At 48.8% G+C, this 21,459-nt stretch overlaps 1 protein-coding gene across 2 annotated transcripts in view; it reads right to left on the bottom strand.

Moving 5' to 3' along the window:
• Nucleotides 1-21,459, bottom strand: part of ric8b (RIC8 guanine nucleotide exchange factor B) — a 470,590-nt gene that overhangs the window by 288,627 nt on the left and 160,504 nt on the right. The window lies entirely within an intron of this gene.

The following is a 21,459-nucleotide window of genomic DNA, read 5'->3' as shown; positions in this document are numbered from 1 at the left end:
TAAATAAGAGTAACAATGCTGTTAGGACCAAATGAGGGGGTGTAAGCTGTAAAATAATAAGTTTGTAACAGTAACTGATGGGGGCAGATAGGCAACACTTTCTCACACGCACAAAACGTATTTCACACTTTTGACTTGATTTCCAAAATCTTGGCATTTGTGTTCCATTTATTGAACAACGAAATTAGCTTTGCGCATAAACTATACTTTCAAAGGGCCTTCAATCATAGGAGATTCTCGGTGACTAACCAATCAGACAGGCCGTGTAATTATTCATAGGGTTGTAAACTCAATTTCGTTTTGATACTCTGTTTGTTATATTGCTTTCCTCTGTTGCGTCTGTCTGAATCGGCCATTTCCACATCGGTGGGCGGCTGGGGCTTGGGGGCAGTGGGTAACGTGCTTTAGGAAGTAAGTTGAAGACATGAGAGGGGTTTCAGGAAAGAACAACCAGCATGGTTCCAGGGATGAGGGACTTGCAGTTAAGGTTGGAGAGTCTGGGCCTCTTCTCCCTGGAGAAGGGAACGCTGAGGGGAGATTTTACAGAGGTGTTCCAAATCACGGGGATGTCTTGGCCAAGTAGATCATTGTTGTCACCGGCGAAAGGGTCGGGAGCGAGAGGTGGGTCGTTGCATCAGATTGTGATACTTGGTTAAGCATGAATGAGGGTCCGAAGATCAGTGCAGAGGCTTTATAGCCCCTGCCCCAACCTGAACTCAGTGTTTAATGGGCAGCGGAGATTCGGTCTGTGCTCGGTTTGTTACCAGGAGAGTGGGAGGGGGTGTCAGAAAGGAGTGAGGCGATGACCAACAATGTATCCCGACCGATAATGATTCAGGCATCTGTGATACAATTATCATGGAATCACAGAACTGGTACAGTACAGGAGGAAGCCATTCGGCCCATTGTGTGTGTGCTGGCTTCCTGCCAAACAAGTCCCCCTTCTCTGCTCTTGCCCCATAGCCCCGCATCAGATCCCTACAGTGCAGAAGGAGGCCATTCGGCCCATCGAGTCTGCACTGACCACAATCCCACCCAGGCCCTATCCCCATAACCCTCATTTACCCTGCTAATTCCCCTGACACTAGGGTCAATTTAGCACGGCCAATCAACATAACCCTCACGTCTTCGGAGTGTGGGAGGAAACTGGAGCACCCGGAGGAAACCCACGCAGGCACGGGGAAAATGTGCGAACTCTACATAGACAGTGACCTAAGCCGGGAATCAAACACGGGTCCCTGGTGCTGAGAGGCAGCAGTGCTAACCACTAGGCCACCGTGCCACCCCAATATTTTTATTTTCAGGTGTTCATCCAATTTCCTTTCGAAAGCCACGATCGAGCTGCTCCCACATGCCCTGGTAGTGCATTCCAGACCACAATCACTCGCTGTATTATCGAGGTTTCTCCTCATGTTGTCGCCATTGATTCATTTAATTGCTTTAACTCTGTGGCCTCTGGTTCTCAGCCCTTCCTTCAATGAGAACAGTTTCTCCCGATCTGCTCCCTCTTGCTTTAGAACACCTCTATCAAATTGGACATTTTTACAAGATTTGGTAAACTGGAACAGATTGTTAGTGATAATGGTTCACAGTTCACTTGACAAGTGTTTGAGGATTATCTCAAAGTAAATGGTATTCAGCGTATAAAATCTGCACCTTATTATCCAGCAACCAATGGATTAGTGGAAAGATTCATACAATCCTCGAAACATTCTTTAAAAGCTTCAAGAGATCAGGGTTCATTATCAAGTTGTGTGAATAGCTTTTTGGCATCTTCTAGAAAGCCTACTCGTGAGACTACCCAATGTTCACCTGCAATACTACTCTTAAAGAGAAAGTTGAGAATTATGTTTAAATTGTTTTTACCTCCAGAAACTTCAGAGATAGTAGAGCGTCAACAACAATCTCAAGTTGCTAGATGGGAAGTGAGGGCAAAACAACACTCATCACAAGGAGATTGAGAGTTAGTGCGTAAATATGGCACGAGTGAGAAATTGGTACCAGCTATGGTTTCAGCAAGAACGGGTCCAATTGTTTGTACGGCTCAAACGGAACTCTCACACTCACGTACTCTGCCTCCTGAACTCCTTTGAGGTCAGACTTGCTCTGAAGCTGCAACTCCGGGTCCCTATAGTGAACAAGTGCTGAATTTGGGCTGCTGTAATCCATGTTTTTTTTAAATGCTTCCTCTCACTGCTTCCCTCTCCTGAACCCTCTTTGTCAGCGAGGTCTCTGGGGATGAGCAGTGAGAGGGTAAAGCAGTGTCACTGCTGGTCAAAGGTCAGCGAGCGTTCAGGAGAGGGAAATGGCCAACTGGGGAATTGGGGAGGGGGAGGTTTGGCAAGAGGATGGGTCACGGTGTGGGTGAGACCCTGGGTTCAGAGGTCACGGTGTGGGTGGGACTGTGGGTTCAGAGGTCACAGTGGGATGAGACCCTGGGTTCAGAGGTCACGGTGTGGGTGAGACAGTGGTCCAGAGGTCACAGTGTGGGTGAGACCGTAGGTTCAGAGGTCACGGTGTGGGTGAGACAGTGGGTTCAGAGGTCACGGTGTGGGTGAGACCATGGGTTCAGAGGTCATGGTGTGAGTGAGACTGTGGGTTCAGAGGTCATGGTGTGCGGGAGACAGTGGGTCCAGAGGTCATGGTGGGGTGGGACCCCGGGTTCAGAGGTCACAATCTGGGTGAGACCCTGGGTCCAGAGGTCACGGTGTGGGTGAGACCTTGGGTTCAGAGGTCACAGTGTGGGTGAGACAGTGGGTTCAGAGGTCACAGTGTGGGTGAGACTGTGGGTCCAGAGGTCATGGTGTGGGGGAGACAGTGGGTTCAGAGGTCACGGTGTGGGTGAGATCGTGGGTTCAGAGGTCACAGTGGAGGTGAGATAGTGGGTTCAGAGGTCATGGCGTGGATGGGACCGTGGGTTCAGAGGTCACGGTGTGGGGGAGACTGTGGGTCCAGAGGTCACGGTGTGGGCGAGACAGTGGGTTCAGAGGTCACGGTGTGGGGGAGACTGTGGGTCCAGAGGTTACGGTGTGGGGGAGACAGTGGGTTCACAGGTCACGGTGTGGGTGAGACCATGGGTTCAGAGGTCACAGTGGGGGTGAGACCGTGGGTTCAGAGATCACGGTGTGGGTGAGACTGTGGGTTCAGAGGTCACAGTGGAGGTGAGACAGTGGGTTCAGAGATCACGGTGTGTGTGGGACCGTGGGTTCAGAGGTCAGGAGGGGAAGAGTGCATTCAGGAGGAGGAGAGGCCCTGAATTGGAGGGTCAGTGTGTGGAAGGATCCGCAATAACCTGCAGGGTCAGCCAGCAGGATGTGTGGTGTCTGGGTGGGATGTTTGAGACGCAGAGTTGGTAGCAAGCAGAAGGTACGGAAAAAACAGAAAGTTACCAAATTTCCTTCAGAATTTTAAATGTATTTTGTTTTAATTAATTTACCAATAGAGGAATCTAACAGTGGAAGGGACTTCACCTTAGAGGGTACAATATTTTAATGTTTCTTTTTTGATGTGAAATGTTCTACAAAACCTAACTACAGCTTATAGATTGGTTTCAATGGGAAAACATGACTCACTTAAAGTTGTTTCATTTAAAGTTGCAGTTTTCAGGAATGCAATTACAACTTACTAGTATATATAGATATAATATATATAATATATTAAAAAATAAATAATGGTCAACAGAGTAATGTGTAGCCTTAGACCAGTGATGGTGACCATAAATCCATTGTCGATTGTTGAAAAAATCCATCTGGTTCACCAATGTCCTTTCGGGAAGGAAATCTGCCATCCTTACCTGGTCTGACCTACATGTGACTCCAGACCCATGACAATACTCACTATTATGGGGTGGCGCGGTGGACACAGTGGGTTCGCACTGCTGCCTCACAGCGCCAGGGATCCAGGTTCGATTCCTGGCCTTGGGTCACTGTCTGTGTGGAGTTTGCTCGTTCTCCCCGTGTCTGTGTGGGCTTCCTCCGGGTGCTCCGGTTTCCTCCCACAGTCCGAAAGCCGTGCTGGTTAGGGTGCATTGGCCATGCTAAATTCTCCCTCAGTGTACCCGAACAGGCGCCGGAGTGTAGCGACTAGGGGATTTTCACAGTAACTTCATTGCAGTGTTAATGTAAGCCTACTTGTGACACAATAAATCAATAAATAAATATTAATTGCCCTTTGAAATTGCCGAGTGAGGCACTCAGTTCAAACGGGCAATTAGGGACGGGCAACCAACGCTGCTCCAACCAGCGATGTCCACATCCCATGGAAGAATGATGATATAATCTAACCGTGAGTGTCTTCAGGGAGCTTTGTGAAATATTGCTAGTTTGAAAAGTGCTGATTCACAAATTAGACAATCATGATTAATGTTTTGGAAATAGAACCAGGGCATTAATAAATCAAAGGACTGCTGTCCATGAAAGAGAAAGCTCAGCAAACCTTTGCTTATTTGCCTGAAAATATTATGGTATTAATTATATTAAAGGAGCAGCATAACGTTATCACTGCTGTTGCAAAGAACCGTGGGCTGCGTCTCGCTCACAACCCCATAAGGTGAGGGAAAGGGTTTTGTCAATCCTGGTACATTGAGGTGATACTGAAAACCTTTCCAATTACATTATGGTTAAAGTTTAGGCAATGAAATTACTGTGAAAATCCCCTAGTCACCACACTCCTGTTCGGGTACACTGAGGGAGAATTTAGCACGGCCAATGCACCCTAACCAGCACGTCTTTCCGACTATGGGAGGAAACCAGAGCACCCGAAGGAAACCCATGCAGACACGGGGAGAACGTGCAGACTTCGCTCAGACAGTGACCCAAGTCGGGAATCGAACCTGGGTCCTTGGCGCTGTGAGGCAGCTGTGCTAACCACTGTGCCACCGTGCTGCCTGCACCTTTAGATTCTTCCAGCTCAATGTGCCTGTACATAAAGGAAAATGCCTGTAAACCTGGGTCAGGTGTCCTGGAGCAAAGCATCATGAAGAATGATGATACAAAGATATGTAGAGGGACAGGTAGTATTGAGGAAGCAGGGGGGCTGCAGAAGGACTTGGACAGGTTAGGAGAGTGGGTAAAGTAGTGGCAGATGGAATATGATGTGGAAAGGTGTGAGGTTATGCACTTTGGAAGGAGGGATGGAGGCACAGACTATTTTCTAAATGGGGAAATGCTTAGGAAATCAGAAGCACAAAGGGACTTGGGAGTCATTGTTCAAGATTCTCTTAAGGTTAATGTGCAGGTTCAGTCGGCAGTTAGGAAGGAAATGCAATGTTAACATTCATGTCGAGAGGGCTAGAATACAAGAGCAGGGATGTACCTCTGAGGCTGTATAAGGCTCTGGTCAGACCCCATTTGGAGTACTGTGAGCAGTTTTGGGCCCCATATCTAAGGAAGGATGTGCTGGCCTTGGAAAAGGTCCAGAGGAGGTTCACAAGAATGATCCCTGGAATGAAAAACTTGTCGTATGAGGAACGGTTGAGGACTCTGGGTCTGTACTCATTGGAGTTTAGAAGGATGAGGGGGGATCTTATTGAATCTTACAGGATACTGTGAGGCCTGGATAGAGTGGACGTGGAGAGGATGTTTCCACTAGTAGGAAAAATTAGAACCAGAGGGCACAACCTCAAGCTAAAGGGACGATCCTTTAAAACAGAGATGAGGAGGAATTTCTTCAGCCAGAGAGTGGTGAATCTGTGGAACTCTTTGCCGCAGAAGGCTGTGGAGGTCTGATCATTGAGTGTCTTTAAGACAGAGATAGATAGGTTCTTGATTAATAAGGGGATCAGGGGTTATGGGGAAAAGGCAGGAGAATGGGGATGAATATCAGCCATGATCGAATGGCGGAGCAGACTCGATGGGCCGAGTGGCCTAATTCTGCTCCTATGTCTTATGGTCTTATGGTCTAAGGACTAGTGTCCAGCTGATGCTGGAATAAGAATTTGTGATGTTTATTGAATAAATGTGAACCCTAGTTTGGACGATCATGAGTAACCCCTGCACAAAGACTGATGGGATCTTTGCCAACCTCAGAGACAGTCAACAGACTTCTAAATTGGTCTTTCCAAAGAATAAGTGACTAAATTGCCCAGTGAGTACAACTGTGAGAGCAATAGACACACATTGAGATCTTCATTATTCGAAAAACGTAAAAAATTTTGGATTGCCATATTTCGGAAAACCGCGCAGACAATTCTCGCCTGCCTCCATGGAACTAAATGCTTCTTGCATCATCTGACTACTGAAAAGATCAAAGGAAGAACAAAATTGCAGTACAGTTTTCAGGCTTTTACATGAATATAATCTGTACAGATTTTCCCTGATGCGAGACTCCACACGACATTTTTCTATCACTCTGTAGCGGTTTGATATTCATCCACTGGGAGCAGATCGAAGCAATGAGTTCTGTAACTGCTCCAATAAATATGGAAGAGTTGCAGTCACTTCAGGCTGAATCGCTTCTCCTCGGGACTCTGTTCCAGATGTGTCAGCAATCGCTGTTTGAATCTGAGCAAGCCACTCGCTCACCTCAAATGGCGACTGTGCGGGGAGGGCTGTTGTTCAAGAAGGCAGATCACCACCAACTTCTGAAGGAAAGTTCGGGTTGAGCCCGTGAAAGAATTAAAGAAAAGAACTAGGAAAAAAAAAGTAATAGGTTTTCAGCAGGTGAGCGAGAGCGGGTGGAAAAAGGAAGGTCTATGGGCAGCACGGTGGCACAGTGGTTAGCACTGCTGCCTCACAGCGCCAGGGACCTGGGTTCCGGCCTTGGGTGACTGTCAGTGTGGAGTTTGCACGTCCTCCCCATGTCTGCGTGGGTTCATGGCTCAGGGTCAAAGTGGGTAATAATGGAGCAAGTGCTGGGGATGCGATGGCCTAGTGGTATTATCACTAGATTATTAATCCAGAAACTCAGCTAATGTTCTGGGGGACCCGGGTTCGAATCCCGCCAAGGCAGATGGTGGAATTTGAATTCAACAAAAAATATCTGGAATTAAGAATCTACTAATGATCATGAAACCATTGCCGATTGTTGTAAAAACTCATCTGGTTCATTAATGGTCCTTAAGGGAAGGAAATCTACCGTCCTTACCCGGTCTGGCCTACATGTGACTCCAGAGCCACAGCAATGTGGTCGACTCTCAACTGCCCTCAGGCAACTAGGGATGGGCAATAAATGCTGGCCCAGCCAGCGATGCCCATGGCCCACGAAAAAATTAAAAAGTAAAGAAACACCACATGTGACCAGAGGAGGCGTGAATGGCAGAATGATTGACAGCTGCTGTCCAAAAGCAACACAAGAAGGATAAACTGAAACTAGCAATGAGAAAGGAAACAAGATGGGGGCAGAAATTATGGTCTGTGTTACGGCACAGAGGTTAATCCCCTTTACCTCGTGTCATAATCTGCTACAATTATTTGGGAAGCTGTTATCTTAATTAACGGTTGGAGGTTCATTACTATAATATAAAGGCTCGCTTTAAGTGAATAATTAACAAGGTATTTTATTTAAATAACCAAGAACTTTAACCAAGCAAGTAACATATTAATTAAGGTTCGGTTCGACTGAAATGCTGTTCAAATAATACAAGGAACATCCATCACCAAAACAGTAATAACTGAATTTTAGTCAGTCTCAAAGAAAATATACACCCAGGTCTGATAGTATTTGGAAGTTTTGGAGTTTTTTGGTAGTTGCCCACTGTCTGTAAGTGCTGTCTGATTTGGTACTTTTTGCTGGTTAGAGGGTAATTTATCTTAAGACCTGCCTGAAGCTGGCAGAGTTAATAACCAACTGCTCCAGTTGATCTAACTGCCCTTAATTGCTTCAGGTGGTCAGGACCTGCTTCTGGTTGAACTCTTGGCTCAACCCCTGGTGGAACTGGACTCAAGGCAGTTGAGTTCCTCTTTTATAACCCTTATGACTGATCAGCTTTCCTGTACTTGGATTGGTTTGATGTTGACAACAACAGCAGATTCAATTTTTTTTAAAATTACTTTTATTTATTTGTAATAGAGCAAAGCCCAGGGAGTGTGGGCTGCAGCAGGAGAGGAGTGTATGGAAAGGGTTAAACAGACAGCTCTGTAGCATCCACACTCAGTGCAGGCAGACAGGACAAAATACAAATAACTACACCTCAGACAGCACTAACAAAGAACAAAGAACAGTACAGCACAGGAAACAGGCCCTTCGGCCCTCCAAGCCTGTGCCGCTCCTTGGTCCAACTAGACCAATCGTTTGTATCCCTCCATTCCCAGGCTGCTCATGTGACTATCCAGGTAAGTCTTAAACGCGTGCCTGCCTCCACCACCCTACTTGGCAGCGCATTCCAGGCCCCCACCACCCTCTGTGTAAAAAACGTCCCTCTGATATCTGAGTTATACTTCGCCCCTTTCACCTTGAGCCCGTGACCCCTCGTGATCGTCACCTCCGACCTGGGAAAAAGCCTCCCACTGTTCACCCTATCTATACCCTTCATAATCTTGTACACCTCTATTAGATCTCCCCTCATTCTCCGTCTTTCCAGGGAGAACAACCCCAGTTTACCCTGGGATGTGACTAGAACAGTCACATCCCAGGTGGGATCTTTCCAAGGTTGCAACAACCACATGAGAATTGATATCAATTATCAAGGCTCCAAAAGGTCTGGAGGAACCATTGTGTGTCTGAAAATTTCATCAAATGTCTAGGAATGGGACAATTAACACCCCATCGAAATCAGTTTGACAAACACAACATTTTGATATTGTAAACGGGGTAGACAGGGGATGTCCAGAAAATGATTAAAAACTAAAGCACACAAGACAATGGAACCGTATAGTGTAATCAAAAACAGAACTGTAACCCATTCAAAGTAACAATATGCTGAGCTGATGTGAATATAATGCTTTGTAATGTAAAGAAAGGGGTATGAGAATCTGTTAGAGCCAATGCTCAGTAGAGTAGCTTGGAAGCAAGTTGTAGTTACATGTTCTCCCTCATGCATATTGAATAAAGCCATCTTTGTTGAAGTTCTGCATGATCTTGGAAGACTCAGTTCATTCATTTCCTCCTACATATTAACAGTGTTATTTATTAACACCGCAATGAAATTACTGTGAAAATCCCCGAGTCACCTGTTCAGGTATACTGAGGGAGAATATAACATGGCCAATGGACCTAATCAGCATGCCTTTGGACTGTGGGAGGAAACCAGAGCACCCGGAAGAAACTCACGCAGGCACGGGGAGTATTTGCAAGCTCCACATTGACAGTGACTCAAGGTGGGAATTGAACCCGGGTCCCTGGCGCTGTGAGGCAGCAGTGCTAACCACTGTGCCACCGAGTAATGAATATCTCATTCATCATTGTAACTCAAAGAAGTAGAAGCCGGGTTTGAGGTTAAGATTCAGTAATGATGTAAGTATGATTGAGGTTTTTTTGTCTTTGTATCCTCATAGAATCATAGAATCCTACAGTGCAGAAGGAGGCCATTTGGCCCATCGAGCCTGCACCGACCACAATCCACCCAGGTCCTATCCCCATAACCCCATGCATTTACCTGAGCTAGTCCCCCTGACACTAAGGGACAATTTAGCGCGGCCAATCCACCTAACCCGCACATCTTTGGAGTGTGGGAGGAAACGGGAGCACCCGGAGCAAACCCACGCAGACACGAGGAGAACGTGCAGATTCCGTACAGACAGTGACCCAAGCCGGGAATTGAGCCCGGGTCCCTGGCGCTCTGGGTCAGCAGTGCTAACCACTGTGCCACCGTGCTGCCCCTGAATGTCCTGAATGATATTTTAAAGTTAGAAGTTTATTTATTAGTCACAAGTAAGGCTTACGTTAACACTGCAATGAAGTTACTGTGAAATTCCCCTAGTTGCCACACTCCAGCGCCTGTTCAGGTCAATGCACCTAACCAGCACGTCTTTCGGACTGTGGGAGGAAACCGGAGCACCCAGAGGAAACCCATGCAGACACGGGGAGAACGTGCAAACTCCACACAGACAGTGATTCGAGGCTGGGAATTGAACCTTGGTCGCTGGTGCTGTGAGGCAGCAGTGCTAACCCACTGTGCCACCCCCATTTTTGACAACTCCCTGAGTGAGCCCTATCTGAAAACCTTTCAGTGTTTTTCTGGTTGAGGAGGTGAATTTAGGGAGCTGGTTAGCTGAGTTGTTCTCGAGTTCAGATTCTAGACGGCTAGCCTGTGAATCAGATTAACACCAACTGCACATGGTTCAAATCCCCTTCCGGTGGAGGCAGATTCAGGGCCCATCTGGATGCCCTATCCAGCGTAAAAAAAATCCCGGCACTTTGCCGTGGGATGGCAAATAATTGCAAAAGATTGACCATTGGGCAGGGAATGCAGGGAGAAACGGTAAACCTCCACATGATCTGCCCATTACTTATACATTTTTACAGCTGTGTTGGTGAGGTCAACATTCCAGCTGGGAAGCGAGTGGCGAGTCCTTCTTTCTGGAATTCTAGAGTCTGTGCGATGGCCGTGACCCCATCCAATATATCGGAATTAGAGAGGAAATTCCAGGATTTCCATCCAGCAATGAAGACGGAATGGCCAATCTACGTCCTGGTTGGTGGCTTGTGATCCGATGATTTTTTTAAACTTCATTAACGGGATGTGGGAATCACTGGCTGGGATTCATTGCCTATCCCATTGCAGAGAGCTGTGGGTCTGGAGTTACATGTAGGCCAGACTGGGTAAGGACAGCAGATTTCCTTCCCTATGGTGAACCAGATGGGTTTTTCTGACAATTAATGATCATTTCATGGTCACCATTACTAAGGGTAGCTTTATATTCCTGATTTTATAAATTGAATTTAAATTCCACCAGCTCCCATTGTGGCATGGTGGAATTTGAACCCATATCCACAGAGCATGAGCCTGTGTCTCTGGATTATAGTCCAGAGACTTTACCACTGGGCCACTGTCTGATCTGAACAAACATTTCCAACGGACGAAGGTCACCTGTGAATGAAGATCAACAGAGTATGAAGGTGAAGATCGCTCACAGAACTCGGCTACACACACCTTTACATGAATATCTAGCTAATCTTTTACAGTCCTCTGCCCCAGTGCAGGCCGCCCACAGACCCATGACTGACATCAAGGGAAGGGACCAGGAGGAAGGTCCCGAATCTGCCTCAGCCCAGAAGGGGAATCAAACCCCATAGCATTGCCACCAAACTGATCCACACCGGTATCCGGCCAACTGACCCGAGAGTATCCACTAACCTCAACCCCCCCCCCCAACCTAGCGCCCCCCCCCCCCCCCCCCCCCCACCACCACCACCGCCACCACCAATAAGGAGTCCTAGTTGCTGTGGCAACATGCACTGTTACATGCATGTTGGAGTCTGGAGCCGTGGATAGTATGTCGTGGATAGTATTTCTTTCCATCACATGACTGATCAGGAATCTCTCCCAATCTCTCCCAAAGTTTATCTATTGGTGTCACAAGTAGGCTTACATTAACACTGCAATGAAATTACTGTGAAAACCCCCCAGTCGCCACACTCGGGCGCAGGTAGTTGTGTTCCTATGTATCTGCCCTTGTCCTTCTAGATGGAAGTGTTTGTTATCAAGGTTCCTTAGACAGCACCTTCCAAACCCACAACCTCTACCATCCAGAAGAACGAGGATAGCAGGCACATGGGTACACCACCACCTAGAGGTTCCCCTCCAAGTCACCCACCATCCTGACTTGGAAATATATCACTGTTCCTTCACTGTCACTGGGTCAAAATCCTGGAACTCCCTTCCTAACAGCGCTGTGGGTGTACCTACACCTCACGGACTGCAGCAGTTCAGGAGGGCAGCTCACCCTAGGGTAATCAGGGATGGCAAGAAATTAAGGTAAAAGTCACCATAGCCCCAGATGACCATAGACCCTCGCAAAGGGCAGAGCTGACTGGTGGTGATTTAACCCGAGGGTCACCACACCTCGGGCGAGGTTGAGAAGGCGGGGCCTTCACAAATAACATCAGCCGGTACTGGGAATTGAACCCATGCTGTTGGAGTCACTCTGCATCGCAAACCAAACATCCAACCCAACGAAGCTAAACCGACTCCCTGGGCAATAAATGCTGACCTTGCCAGCAATGCCCACGTCCCATAAATGAATTTTAAAAAACACTTCCCACACCTTGGCGAACACTGGCACCTTCGCTGGAACTCTAACACCCCATCCAGCACGGGAATCGGAGCGGGCGAGGGGCGGACAATGGGAAGCTACAGTGACCTCGGGCGGGATTTTCCAGTCTTGGGTGGAGCGTGGTCATAAAATCCTGCCCCTTGTCACACCGACTGACAGCGCCACAGGAAGGGGGCAGCGATTTATCCCAACCCTGAATATAGATTCCTCGGGATATAGAGGAAAAGAGCAAAGCAAACCCTGCGTCTCCGGGGGGCGGGATCTTTAACTTAATGAATTGTTTAAGTCTTGTCCCACGGCGCATGAATCTCAGTTAAACCAAAGTGGCAGCGTTCCAGAGTGATTTGCTATTTTTAATTTTTAATACACTGTGCCGTTGTGCTGATTATTTTCTGGGACATCGGTGGAATTAGGCTGGGTTTATTTTCCTGCTCCTGCAGCTATGGGAGGGCAGTGAATGATTTCCTTGTTTATACCGAGAACATCCAACTCATTAAAAGTGTTGAAAAATCAGCTTCTAGCATCCCAGGAGGTTCTGAGAAATATCTGTCTGTCTTCCCTGCAACAGGAACATTTACGGAGCAGACAGTATCTCTAAATCAATGGACAACACCGTCAGAATTGAACCTAACTGTTCATAAAAGTCTTTTATAATCTCCACCTCTGTTAACACACAATTCTCAGTGCCTCACTGACCCAGTGCTGCTGTTGTTCATATCTTGCAGTTTAAACTAAAATGGATAATGTCCGTTTGATTTTGAAGGATTTCTTGTGGATCAATTGAGACAATTCTTTACAATCTCCTTCCCCCGTGCTGTCAGCGCTGATAAATACTTCACCCTGAGCGATGAACCTGTTGTTTTGGAGATTAATTCTGCCTCGTTCTAACCATAAAGCAACACAGCAGTACAATTATTAACAGAGAGAGAGAGAAACAAAGGGCCCTATTTTACCATTGCCTCGTGCCCGTTTTCGGGTGCGAAAACGTGGTAAAGTCGGGTGTGAGGCCATTATCGCGATCCATGCCCGCGCAGATCGCCACTTTACCGAAACCCGGGAATGGCAGCGATTCGATCCGCGCCCAAAAGGGGCGCAACGACGATTTAAATGCATTTGCATCCACTTAAATTGAATTAATGAACTGCCCGCCCAACTTTATCAGCATTTCCCCCTTTACCGCCGCGTTTGCCAATCCGGAACCGCGCCGTAATGGACCTGTTGAATAAAAGTCTGAATCGGGCGCTCCAGCCTCTGAAGAGCGCGTTCCGACCTTCCAATGGCTCCCTGACTCAGATCAGTGGTGGGGGTGGGGGTGGAGGCGGGTCACATCATTCTCCGGTTGGAGGGAGGAGGAGGAGGGGAGTGAGGTCAGATCGTTGTCTGGTTGGGGGCGGGGGGGAGGAGGAGGAGGCGGTTCAGATGTATCTCGGGGGGGGGGGGCGGGCAGATGGATCTCTGGTGGGGGGGCAGATGGATCTCTGGTGGGGGGAGCAGATGGATCTCTGGTGGGGGGGGGGCAGATGGATCTCTGGTGGGGGTGGGGCGGAGCTGGGGGGTCCGCTGCCACTCTGGGGCGATCGGTGGGGGAGGAGGGGGGCAGGGGTGGTGATCGGTCTGGGTAGTGGGGGGGTGGATAAGGGGGACAGTGATGTGTGTGTGTCCCCCTTATCCACCCCCCCACTACCCAGACCGATCGCCACCCCTGCCCCCCTCCACCCCACCGATCGCCCGCAGAGTGGCAGCAGACCCCCCTGCCCCCCCACCAGAGATCCATCAGCCCCACTCCCCACCAGAGATCCATCTGCCCCTCCCCTCCCCCCGAGATACACCCTCGCTCCCGCTTTTCGCTCCCGGGCCGCTTTCTCTGCTTTCTGCGGCTCGGGAGCGATCTGACACGGGCGCGCTTTTTCCAATTTTTTTCTAACTGCGCATGGGCAGTTCAGAGCTCTGATCGTTTCGGCCGCGCTAAACCCCGCCCACAGCGCAAATGGGACTGGAGATGGCTGAGAGCGTATGGGGGCCCCTGAAAGCAAAGTTCTAAGTCAGAACTGCATTACGCCCGGATTCGCCACTTTGAGTGAAAATGGCAAAATCGGGCCCAACGAGACATTGGCACTATAATTTCACTTAAGGTCATCGTGCAGTCGCCTCCTCCAGAGCAAGTTTGGATAGTCAGTAATGCTCTATATGATCAGATATGCACTCAGGTAGAACAAAGAACAATACAGCACAGGAACAGGCCCTTCGGCCCTCCAAGCCCGCGCCGCTCCCTGGTCCAAACTAGACCATTCTTTTGTATACCTCCATTCCCACTCCGTTCATGTGGCTGTCTAGATAAGTCTTAAACGTTCCCAGTGTGTCCGCCTCCACCACCTTGCCCGGCAGCGCATTCCAGGCCCCCACCACCCTCTGTGTAAAATACGTCCTTCTGATATCCGTGTTAAAGGTATAGAATACAAGAGCAGGGGTGTCATGATGGACCTGTATAAAACACTGAAACCAAAAGAGAAAATGCTGGAAAATCTCAGTAGGTCTGACAACAGCTGTCAGGAGAGAAAAGAGCTGACGTTTCAAGTCCAGATGACCCTTTGTCAAAGCTGCAAATGCTGTATAAAACACTGGTTAGGCCACAGTTAGAGTACTGTGCGCAGTTCTGGTTACCACACTTTAGGAATGATGTGGGGCGGTACGGTGGCACTGTGGTTAGCGTTGTTGCTTCAGAGTGCCAGGGACCCAGGTTCGATTCCAGCCGCAGGTCACTGTCTGTGTGGAGTCTGCACATTCTCCCCGTGTCTGTGTGGGTTTCCTCCCACAGATCAAAGATGTATGGGTTAGGTTGATTGGCCATGATAAATTGACCCTCATGTCTGGAGATTAACAGGGTAAATACATGGGGTTATGGGGATAGGGCCTGGTGGGATTGTTGTCAGTGCAGACTGGATGGGCCGAATGGCCTCCTTCTGCATTGTAGGATCCTATGATGCTATGAAAACATGGCCAATTCCCAGCCTCACCAACTCCTACATCTCCCTCAAAAAGTGAGGCAGCCTTAGAGTCTCCTTAACTCATTCTTTCACAACACACACCTCCAGTATTCGCAGCCTCCAGTCCCGACAGGGCGATAGCTGGCTGCCGAGAGCCCGGCTTCCTCCGATAGCTGAACCCTTCTCTTTGATTCATTCACAGGATGTGGGCGTCACTGGCGAGGCCAGCGTTTACTGTCCATCATTAACTGCCTTGAGAAGGTACCTTCTCGAACCGCTGCAGTCCTTGTCCACAACCTGGCTTCTTCCAATGGCTGAACCACTGGGAATTACAGAAGACCAGAGGGACCAAAGATCTCTGAAGGCAGCAGGACAGGTAGATAAGGTGGTTAAGACGGCACATGGGATACTTGCCTTTATTACCTGAGACATTGAGTACAAGAGCAGGGAAGTTATGATGGAGCTGTATAAAACGCTGGTTAGGCCACAGCTCGAGCACTGTGTGCAGTTCCAATCCATTAAAGTATTTAGATGAGCACTTGAAATGTCATAGCATACAAGGCTACGGACCAAGTGCTGGGAAATGGGATTAGGATAAGTAGGTGCTGGACAGCCAGCACAGGCATGATGGGCTGAAGGGCCCCTTTTTGTTCTGTGAAACGCTGTGACCCTATGACCCTACAACCTGGCTTCGTCCAATCACTGAACCCTAGAGCTTAGCTGCATTTACTCCTGACTTGGTTCCTTGCTCCACAGACGCTGCCATAACCTGCGGAGTGTTTCCAGCATCTTCTGTTTTAATTTCAGATCTCCAGTATCTGCAGTATTTTGTTTTGAGACTGACCGGAGGAAATAATTCCTCTCTACTCCCTCTGTCAAAGCCTCTCCCAATTTTGAGTATTTCTGTCATCCTTCCCCTTAACCCCCTCTGCCCCAGGGAGAAGCTCAATGATATTGTGGCTGGAAGCGATTATTTTAGATTTCTCTTAGTTTAGACAGAATATCGACACTGACGGAGCTAACAACAGGAGGAGGAATGATAACTTATTCTGAATGCAGTTGGAGAATTAGGGCGGCACGGTAGCACAGTGGTTAGCACTGCTGCTTCACAGCTCCAGGGTCCCGAGTTCGATTCCCGGCTTGGGTCACTGTCTGTGTGGAGTTTGCACATTCTCCTCGTGTTTGCGTGGGTTTCCTCCGGGTGCTCCGGTTTCCTCCCACAGTCTAAAGATGTGCGGGTTAGGTTGATTGGCCAGGTTAAAATTGTCCCTGAGATGCGTAGGTTAGAGGGATTAGCGGGTAAATATGTGGGGGTAGGGCCTGGGTGGGATTGTGGTCGGTGCAGACTCGATGGGCCGAATGGCCTCCTTCTGCACTGTAGGGTTTCTATGATTTCTATGAATTAAAACAAGTAACTATGATTTTCAGACATATAAGTCGATATTTTAAATGCACTTCGAAGTATTTTACTATGATTCTGCTTTCAGTCAATGCAAGGTACCCGAAAGGCATGATGGGAAAGTTGAATAGTTTAGAGCCAAAGGTCTGGGAACCCTTAGTTTGCAACCTCATATCTGGGAGATCATTATAAGGGAACATATTTTGTAACCTTATGAATAGTTGGTTCGCAGCCTAGACGCAGATTAGGCGTAACCCTGGAGGCGGGACAAATGTCTATTCAGTTTGGCAGTGAGTCGGTGGGAACTTCCACGTTGGCCCTTACAGTAATGTCTGCCGTATCCAGGCAACAGGGAAGTAGTCATAGCTGGAATGGGAATAACGTCCAGTTAGTAATGGACAAATGAGAAACCATTATGCTGGAAAATACTAAGCAATTGGCTGATTTATCTGACAAAGATTTATATTGACGTATGGGCATTAAATTAAATTATTTTTAAACTAATGTAAGGCAGAGAATCAGATTAAGAAAATGTATAACTAGGGTCCTGTTTTTTACTGATAACATTAGAACTTATTCGAGTGGTCCGGGTATTCTGTATCTGAGACCATCGATATAATTTCTCCCGTTGGGCAGCACGATGGCACAGTGGGTTAGCACTGCTGCCTCACAGCGCTAGGGACCCAGGTCCGATTCCCGGCTTGGGTCACTATCTGTGTGGAATTTGCACATTCTCCCCGTGTCTGCGTGGGTTTCCTCTGGGTGCTCCAGTTTCCTCCCACTGCCTGAAAGACGTGCTGGTTAGGGTGGATTGACCCAAGCAGGGGCCGGAGTGTGGCGACGAGGGGAATTTCACAGGAACTTCATTGCAGTGTTAATGTAAGCCTTACTTGTGACACTAATAAATAATCTTAACTTTGATCACTGTTTATGATAAAGTTTTTCCTTTATACTGTAACACTGGTTTCCTGAGTCTAATTGCCACCTCGTTGGAAAACCCCGCTAACAGTGTGCATCAGACTGGTTGCCCTGTACACTTAGTGACTGCTTCACATGAAGCTAGCTGGTTGTGGAAAGTACTTTACTTCATTGTTGTGACACCTTACTTCCACACACAAAATGGTGCCTGGATTAGACAGTGAGGCACACGCCATCCAGGCCACCCCTGCCCCACCACCACTCGATATGTGAGGGAACCTCCGACAGCATAATTATTGAGGCCGGGGGCACGCGATACCTCACAAATTCTTTGTGGCTTCTGTGGCAGGAAACGGGGTCCAGCCCCGCCATGGGACTTAGCCCTGGATGGGAAAATCCCGCCCAATATCCCACCGCTACCAGATGTCCCCCAGTTCGAGGATGACGTCTCCTCAGGGTCGTGAGTTTCTGCCACGGGTCTTCATGTGGCTGAACAGGCCGACTACTGGGCTGAGGATCTTTGGGAACATGGAGCAGAACATGGGGGTAATGGATCCGGAAATAACTTGTCCATCAAAGCTGCCTCAATTGGCGGGATTTTCTGGGGCCCAGTGTAATTTCTGAAAGGTTGGCCAATCAGTGGCCAGGGTGCATCCAATTAAGGAGCATGGGTGGGCTCCTAAGATTGAAGGGTCCAGCCCTGAGGGATCACAGACACCCATCAAAGGTGTGAGCAGTCGATGGAGATAAGAGAGAGAGAGAGTCCATAGCCACAAGAGGGAGGCACACTCTAAACGTGTTCAACGGAGATAAGATATTTAACCGACTAAAGCTCCCAGACCATAATTATTCGGGCTAGGTGAACAGTCTCGGGATTTCTTTGAAACTGTAATAACTCAAGAAACCCGACTGGTAAGGAACATAGTTCATAGAAATCATAGAAACCCTACAGTGCAGAAGGAGGCCATTTGGCCCATCGAGTCTGCACTGACCACAATCCCACCCAGGTCCTACCCCCTCATCCCTACATATTTACCCACTAATCCCTCTAACCTACACATCTCAGGACACTAAGGGACAATTTTAACATGGCCAATCAACCTAACCCGCACATCTTTGGACTGTGGGAGGAAACCGGAGCACCCGGAGGAAACCCATGCAGACACGAGGAGAATGTGCAAACTCCACACTGACAGTGACCCAAGCCAGGAATCGAACCCAGGTCCCTGGAGCTGTGAAGCAGCAGTGCTAACCACTGTGCTACCGTGCCGCCCCATTCTACTGCAGTTCTACTGCAATTTTATGGGGCATTGGCGAGACCATACCTGGAGTATTGTGTGCAGTTTTGGTGTCCTTATCTGAGGAAGGATGTTCTTGCTGTAGAATTTATTTTATTAGTGCCACAAGTAGGCTTACATTAACACTGCAATGAAGTTACTGTGAAAATCCCCGAGTCGCCACACTCCGGCGCCTGTTCGGGTACACTGAGGGAGAATTTAGCACAGCCAATGCACCTAACCAGCACGTCTTTTGGACTGTGGGAGGAAACCGGAGCACCCAGAGGAAACCCACGTAGACATGGGGAGAATGTGCAAACTCCGCACAGTGACCCAAGCCGGGAATCGAACCTGAGTCCCTGGTATTGTGAGGCAGCAGTGCTAACCACTGTGCCACCGAAGGAGTGCAGAGAAGGCTGATTCTTGGGATAGCAGGTATGTCATATGAGGAGAGACTAAGTCGGTTAGAATTATATTCACTGGAGTTTGCAAGAGTGAGAGGGAATCTGATAGAAACTTATAAAATTCTAACAGGGTTAGACAGGGTAGATTCAGAAAGAATGTTCCCAATGGTGGGGGAGTCCCGAACTAGGGGTCATAGTCTGAGGATAAAGGGTCAACTGAGGTGAGGAGAAATGTCTTCACCCAGAGGGTGGTGAATGTGTGGAATTCACTCCCACAGAAAGTAGTTGAGGCCAAAATGTTGTCTAATTTCAAGAAGAAATTAGATATAGCTCTTGGGGCTAAAAGGATCAAGAGATATAGTGGGGGGAGGCAGGATCAGGATATTGAATTTGATAATCAGCCCTGATCATAATGAATGGCAGAGCAGGCTCGAAGGGCCGAATGGCCTCCTCCTGCTTCTAGTTTCTATGTTTCTATTACAGGATCAAAGTAAAACCACTACCATGGAGTACACACACTAGTCCCTGCTAGGGATTACAGTTCAGCAGGCCCAGTCCTGGGCCTGCCTTATAGAAGGCTCAGGTAATGAGCTCCAGCTGGGCAGGCCACTGCCTGTTACCAGGGGAACTCAGCGAGCCCCAGAGGGAGATCAATCAGTGATTCACCATGGAGGGTTATCACAGACATGGTTTTCTGTTAGTTTTCAGTGCAGTGTCCCTGGAATCAGCCAGCACATTGTTGTGATGCCAGTGCTGTGCTCAGTCTGTTTGATCTTTGTTGATCAATTAATTCTGAAAACCATGTTCACCCACGGAACGGGAGTGTTTACAATTCACTGACAGCGAGGTTCCTGGGACATTGCTGAAAAATTTATCAATGTCAAATCAGCATAGCCTTCTTCAGAAATAATCTCTTCAAATTGTAAGGAAAAAATAAACCCTCGGCTTCACAATATCTTTCTTTAAAATAGTAACCCGAATGTATGCCACTCAGCAGTGTTTGATTTGGCTGTTAAAATAAATGAACATATGAGTTAAGGGCCATTCGGCCCCTTGATGTAGATAGGAGAGAGATAGGGAGGGCTGTGAGGCTGGTGGAGATTACAGAGGTAGAGTGTGGTGTAGGGGCTGGAGGAGGTTACAGAGATAGGGAGGGGTGCTGGGGCTGGAGGAGATTACAGAGATAGGGAGGGGCGCCGGGGCTGGAGGAGATTACAGAGATAGGGAGGGGCGCCGGGGCTGGAGGAGATTACAGAGATAGGGAGGGGCGCCGGGGCTGGAGGAGATTACAGAGATAGGGAGGGGTGCTGGGGCTGGAGGAGATTAGAGAGATAGGGAGGGGTGCTGGGGCTGGAGGAGATTACAGAGATAGGGAGGGACGCCGGGGCTGGAGGAGATTACAGAGATAGGGAGGGGCGCCGGGGCTGGAGGAGATTAGAGAGATAGGGAGGGGCGCCGGGGCTGGAGGAGATTACAGAGATAGGGAGAGGTGTCAGGACTGGGGGAGATTACAGAGATAGGGAGAGGTGTCGGGGCTGGAGGAGATTACAGAGATAGGGAGGGGTGCCGGGGCTGGAGGAGATTACAGAGATAGGGAGGGGCGCCGGGGCTGGAGGAGATTACAGAGATAGGGAGGGGTGCTGGGGCTGGAGGAGATTAGAGAGATAGGGAGGGGTGCTGGGGCTGGAGGAGATTACAGAGATAGGGAGGGACGCCGGGGCTGGAGGAGATTACAGAGATAGGGAGGGGCGCCGGGGCTGGAGGAGATTAGAGAGATAGGGAGGGGCGCCGGGGCTGGAGGAGATTACAGAGATAGGGAGAGGTGTCAGGACTGGGGGAGATTACAGAGATAGGGAGAGGTGTCGGGGCTGGAGGAAATTACAGAGATAGGGAGGAGTGCTGGGGCTGGGGGAGATTACAGAGATAGGGAGAGGTGTCAGGACTGGGGGAGATTACAGAGATAGGGAGGGGCGCCGGGGCTGGAGGAGATTACAGAGATAGGGAGGGGCGCCGGGGCTGGAGGAGATTACAGAGATAGGGAGAGGTGTCAGGACTGGGGGAGCTTACAGAGATAGGGAGGGGTGCCGGGGCTGGAGGAGATTACAGAGATAGGGAGGGGCGCCGGGGCTGGAGGAGATTACAGAGATAGGGAGGGGTGCTGGGGCTGGAGGAGATTACAGAGATAGGGAGGGGCGCCGGGGCTGGAGGAGATTACAGAGATAGGGAGGGGTGAAGACATGAAGAAATTTGAAAACAAGGCGTTGCTTCACTAAGAGCAGGTCAATGATCAGAGGTGGTGATGGGCGAATGGACAGGTTAAAGTTA

This window comes from Mustelus asterias, chromosome 9 (assembly GCF_964213995.1).
Source record: "Mustelus asterias chromosome 9, sMusAst1.hap1.1, whole genome shotgun sequence".
In the NCBI taxonomy this organism is placed as follows: Eukaryota; Metazoa; Chordata; class Chondrichthyes; order Carcharhiniformes; family Triakidae; genus Mustelus; species Mustelus asterias.
The sequence above is the reverse complement of the archived record's forward strand: the minus strand, read 5'-3'. Positions and strand labels throughout refer to the sequence as shown.